Raw genomic sequence first — 6167 nt, 5'->3', positions numbered from 1 at the left:
GTCTGGCTTGTGGGGGTGTGTGTGTAAAGGAGGGGCAGTCCACACAGTCCTCGGACAGAGCTGGAGAAGGCCTGTTACCATGCAGACCCCCGGCCTCCAGGTGGGCTCCTGAGGGGCTGGTCCTTGGCAGGGACACCAGGATTCCGGGAGGAGCCAGGGGAGCAGCAGGCAGACTGCATGACCCCTGGGGCTTCAGGGAGGGGTAAGGGGAAGCAGCAGGACTCAGACAGGAGACCCCCTTCAAAACTAGACACTGCTGGGCCCCTGCCAGGGGTGGGGGCTGGGTGGGAATGAGGGCCAGGGGAGGCAGGACAAGTCAGTGCCTCAGGTGGGGCCCCTCCCAGCCCTTCCCCCAATAGCCCCTCTCAAAGATAGGAAGACTGGGACACCTGTGGGGTTCTTCCTTCCTCCTCATGGGCCCAAACCTGGGAGATGGAGGTGGGGATGGGGGTGGGGGTGGGGAGGGGTGGAAGTAGGGAGGGGAGGGGATGTGAAGAGGTGGAGGTGGGGGTGAAGGCGGGCTGAGGGTATGGTCTGGACTAGGGCAGAGGGCTCTTCAGGGTCCCACTTTGACACTAGCCCAGGTCCCTCAGGGTTAGGGTGCCTAGAGATCCTGGTGGCTTGTGGTCATAGGGATTCTGCTCAACACGGAGACCCCAGGGGCTCAGGCTTGCCCTCTGCTGTTCCCCTGCTTGGGAGCAGGCACCTGATTGGAGTCAGTTGGGCGTGCACAGCCCAGCTGTGGGGGCCTCTGTCCACTGTCTCAGGAAGGTGGCTGGAACCTGAGTCATGGAGACTAAGGGTCCTAACCCCCCCCACTGTGGGTGCACACAGGGGCACAGTGCCTTCAGGGCCATAGCCCTGGAGCCCCAACATGTGTGTGTAAAGCAGGGGTCAGTCAGCTGGCTGCCGCCCCAGAGGCAGCAGGTCTCTCTGGGGACGCCCCTGGCTGGGGGCTTGACTCACAGGGCAGCCCCCACAGCAGGCACCCCGAGCCTCCATCAGCTGCCTCCCAGGGCTGGTGCCAATGCGCAGGAAGGACAGAATGGGGGCCCGGCCCGGGAAGGAAGATGAAGTCCAGAGAGCAGCCTGGGAGTGGGCCTCCATGACCTCTTCTTGCTGCCTGTGGGCTGGGTCCCACACCTTGTGGGGTTTGGAGTTCTGGGGCAGAGCCTATGGGTCACCTGGGAGTCCATCTCCCCCCACCCCCGTCTCAATGGGCTCCTCATTATTGGTGGTCCCCTCTCCACATCAGGACTGCTGCTAACGCCCAAGCCCAGGGCAGTCCCTAATGTGGCTTCTGCCCTAGCCTGGGAGCGGAGTTCCCAAGTGTCCCAAGTCTGCCCCTACTCAAGCTCCGACCCAGCCCGATGGATCCTGTGTTTACAGTCTGCTGCTAAGTGAGGTGCCTCTTCAGGTGCGGAGGGGCACAGAGTGCAGGCAGGGGGTCATGGGGGTCCCTGGAGCAGCCGTGTCGTGTCTCCCCCCCAGGCCGGGGCCTGGCAGTCTGCTCACATCAATCGGCTCTAGGTTTGAGATGCACCTGCCCTGGGCCAGTTCTGGACCATGGCCACACTGCAGGGACAGTCCCACCCACTCAGGGCACGGGCACAGCAGACCTCACCCCTGGGGGAATGGGGCGGGAGGGGGGGAACACACCACAGTGTCCTGTGACTGGTGCCTTTGCTCACACTCTGGCCCCATGCTGACCTCATGGGCAGGCAGGGCACCTGCCCACCCACACGCAGGGGGGCAGGGGCGCTGAGTTGGACACCGTGCCCTCCTGCCCCAGGACTTTGAACCCCTGATCTTGCACACAGCACCTAGCACCCAGTCTGAGAGGCTTGGGCTGGGAGCTGGGAGGGGAAGGGAGGGTGGTCGGCACAGAACACCATCCTGCCCAACGTTGGGGGCAGGCAGTCCTTCTCTGACATTGTCCTCCCAGCTTACCTGCTGTCTGTCCAGGGCCAGGTACAGTCTTGGCCGAGGGGAGGAGGGAATCAGAAGCCAAGGCAGCAGACCCAACCTGCAGTAGTGGTGGCCTGGGGTAGGCTGGCACCTCTCTATCCTCACCCCCTGCTCCCGAGTGCCCCTCTGGTCCCAGCTCCCAGAACTGGGGGGGGGAGGGTCCAGACCCATCTGGCCTCCCAGAAGCCTGGTCCTGAGCTGAGGTGGCCTTTCTCTTGCTCCCAGGACAAAGGTTTGGGCTGGGACCTGACAGCGTCCTGCTTATCTCCTCATAAATATTCATCAGGCTTGAAGGGCCCGCAGCTGGCTGGGGGTGGGGGCAGATGATACCAGGGGCATCCATCAAAAAGCCCTCCCCTAATGAGGGTCCTCTGTGAGGAGGGTGCCACCTGGGCCTTGGGAGCCTTGGGGACTGCAGGACAGATGGACAGCGGGACAGGCTGGGGAAGCTTGTGGGACTGAGGCGCGGCTTGGCCCCATGTGGCTTCTGCACCCTAGGAATGTGAAGGAGGAGGCAGAAGACGCTGCAGTGACAGGGGAGTGTGGGCCCCTCCTCCTGCCCTGATCCCCAAATCCTCCTTCCTGCCTGTGGGTCATACAGGTGCCCCCTAATAAAAGGTTCCTTCCCATCCTCCAGAGCTGTGCTCCCAGCATGTCCTGAAGTCCCCATCGCCCAGCCCACCTGAACCCTTCTTGCCCCGCTGGACTCTGACCCAGTGCTGGGGCCCCTCCTGTGAGCTGAGGGGATGCCCACTCCCACCCCCCTTCTCCTGCTTCATTGACATGCTGGTGGTACTACAGGTGGAATCAAAGAGCTGGCAGAGCCCACAACGTGGGGGCACCAGGACAGAGGGGTGGAGGGCGGGGCCTGAGGTCCCAGGCCCTGGGCAGGGGGCGGAGGAGAGAAGCCAGAGAGCGCCCGTTTGGGGAGCCCCGTCTCCTCTTCTTGTGCGGAACCGCTGCAGAGGAAGGGGGCAGCCCGAGCTGAGCGCAGAACCCCGGTGGATAATGAGGGGCTGGGGGCTGGGACAGCCTCAGGCACAGCCGGGGGGATGGTGCCTCTGGAGCCAGGGCGCTCATTAGTGCAAGCCTGGGGAGGCGGAAGGCAGCTAAGTGGGTCAGCCCCCCTCCCCCAGCCTGCCTGACAGGTGTGGGTGGGAGGGAGGATTGCCAGCCCGTTGAAGCTGGTCCCACGCACAGGGCCCCCTCCCTGGGCCCCTCTCCCTTCCAGAGACGCCCCTCTGTGGCCCCCGCCCCCCCAGTCCCTCCTCTTTCTCTCCGAGCACCCCTCTCCTCCCAGGTGCCGGCCCCTCTACCAGCCTCCCCAGGCACCGTGCAGACGGAGCCGCACCTGGGAGAAATGGAAATCCTAGACTCTTCCCTCCAGGCCTGCCCGCCCGCCCAGGGCCGCGCGCAGCCAGATGGGGAGGGGTCGCAGGACGAGTGTGGGCGCCAGGCCAAGGCTTTTCTGCTCCCCTTACCCCACCCCCCGCCCGCGCGGGTCCGTGAAGGATGGCCCTAATGGACACCTCTCAGGGTTAAGGCTGCGAGAGGGGCTGCCTTTGCAGGGGGCAGATCCCGAGGGTCGGCGTCTGCCTGGACCCTTTCCCAGCTAATAAGGGACGGAGAGGCCAGACAGCGGCCCCTGCAGACCCGCCCGACTGCCTGATCCTCCCTGTCTGACCCCGCCCTTCTACTGGGCCTCATCCGATGTTCTGTGGACTCACACACAGCGACCCTGTAAGACAGCTCTGCCTTGTAGGGTGCCCAAGATCCCACCAGCCCCCCACCAAAACACACCCACCCAGCGGGTGGGATTGAACTGCCGGCCTTGTGGTACGCAGCGCAGGGCTCTTTCAGCGACCTTCCAGCACTTCCTGTTGGGGCTCCTTCCTCGGGCCTCAGGCCTGGATTGGTGTCTCCTTCACAACCTCAGGGGCGCCCCCGGGCTGGGTCAGCACATGGACTGCACCCGCCCACCCTCCCTGGAGCGCTGCCCCCAGGAGCCTTTGGGAGGGAGCTGAGTACCGGCGCTGGTGCCAGCCAAGCCCCGCAGCCGGACTCAGCCCAAAGATCCCTAGTGTCCGGCTGCACAAGGGTTAATCGTGTGTGTGTGTGTGTGTGTGTGTGCGTGCGCGCGCATGGTGCGTGCAGGCAAATTCCAGGAACGCTTTCCATTAAGGACGCTCAGAGGAGCAGATTTCATTTACATTAATAAGAACCAGGAAAATCCGGGGCGGGCGTGGCTGCGGCTCGCACGTCTGAGGGAGGGGCGGGCTGGGAGCAGCCGAGGGTGGGTGGAGGGGGCCGGGGAGCCCGTGTCCATCCTGGGAGGCGGAGGCAGAGGCGGGCCCAGCCTAGTGTGAGTGCCTGAGACAGGGCTGCGCTAGTTCCAGGGCCCAGGCCCCGAGGAGGAGGGCGGGGAGGGTACCAGGGCAGGAAGGACCAGGGTTTGGATGGTAGTGGGATTTGGTATCTCAGCCTCTGCCGAGGATGTGCCCTGTTGCCTGCTGACCTTGAGTTCAAACCCACCAGTGGCTCCACCCGAGAGAGAGGAGGCTCTGGACTCTGCAAAGAGTTACAGTCGCGGAAATCCACTGGCAGGTTCTACTCTGCCCTCACAGGGTTACTGTGAACCTGAGGGGGGGGTCCTCGGCCAGGTGTGCAGGCACGGGGCTGCAGCAAGGGTCTGAAGATTACAACAGCGAGGAGAGTGCTTCACTCGGTTGCAGTGGGGTCACTGAGTGGGAGCCGTTCACCTAACAGCTGTCCTGGAGTTGTACTGGGTTGTGCCCTGAGGTGCTGAAGGACTGTGGTTCAAATCCAGCAGCTGCTCCACCAGAGCGAAGATGAGGTTGTCTGCTGCCATGGAGATTTACAGCCTCAGAAACCTTAGGAAGCAGTGCTACTCTGCCAAATGAGTCGGAACTGGAATTGACTTGACAGTTGTTGGTCGCTGGGTGTTTTGGGGGTGGGTGCCTGGGACTGGTTTGCCTCTCAGCATAAGGCCGGTGGAGAAGGGTGCTACCTGTCCTCCCCGCCAGGGGCACTGGAGGTATCAGAAAGGACTCACTCTGCCATCAAGTGGATTGGGACCCACAGCGACTCTACCGAGCAGAGTGGAGCTGTCCCTGTGGGTGTCTGAGACCGCAAATGAGGCAGAGAGCCTCATCTTTGTCTCTGGTTTTGAACTGCTGACCTTGTGGTTAGCAGCCTGGTGTGTAACCAACCCACTCTAACTCCACCAGGGCTTCTATTGGGAGAGAGGAGGCCTCACACAAGTCCATTTCCAGACCATCAGTCCTTAGCCCACGCCCACCCCCACCCTTGGGATCCTCTTTGACAGCTTTGTGCAGGCTTGGGAGCCTGCTTTGGGGAGACCCCTAAGACGCACCTACCTGGGAAGGGGGGCGGGGAGCTGGCTTGAGCTCACAGGGCACAGGGCCTGGCCTGACCATACTGCAGCTCTGGGGCCCCCTCCCCTGGCCCAGCTTCAGCTTTCCTTTCAGGGCTAACTGAGCACTTTTGTTCATTGCCCCCCCTGCCCCCTGTGGGGGCTTGTGCATCCCTGCCTGTGTATGTTGATGTCTCAGAGGTAATTGTGTCTGTGTGGTCCGTGCATGTAAGGAGGGCTGGGGTCTTCAGGGACCCATGTGTCACACCCCAGCATGTGCTGAGGGTGCTGAGTGACCAGCAGGGCAGCATGCACTGCGCCTACGGCTGGATGGCAGTGTGGCCCCTGTGCACGTGCACCCATCCGAGCTGCCTGTGAGGGCAGACAGCTGCCCCTCAGCCTGGCCCAGGGGCAGGAGGGGCCTGGAGGGAGCCCCAGATGTGGTGCCCCCCCAGGGCTTGGATCCTTCCCTGCCCTGAGCATCCTTGGGTGCCTGATTGCTCTGGGCATGGATTCCCCCGACTGAACCCAATCCTGAGGTGCACGCCTATACCCACAGAGCCCCTGGGCTGGAGCCAGCAGATGGGGGTGGGGGGGGCAGGGGGCGGAAGGGCTTGATTGCAGCCATGAATCATTCCCAAGTAGCTCCTGTCCATTGGGGAGCGGGGGAGGGGGCAGTGATGCCTGCCTGGAGCTGGAATCCTGGCTGGCCTGCAGGCCGACTCTCCTCTCTCACTAGCAGCACACGGGTTTCACCAGAGGCTCTGCTCCACGGTTTTATCTCCTCTGCCACTGGCTGAACGGA

This window comes from Echinops telfairi, unplaced genomic scaffold (assembly GCF_000313985.2).
Source record: "Echinops telfairi isolate 266 unplaced genomic scaffold, ASM31398v2 ScPeMD7_7420;HRSCAF=8458, whole genome shotgun sequence".
Taxonomy (NCBI): domain Eukaryota; kingdom Metazoa; phylum Chordata; class Mammalia; order Afrosoricida; family Tenrecidae; genus Echinops; species Echinops telfairi.
Note: the sequence above shows the minus strand (reverse complement) of the source record.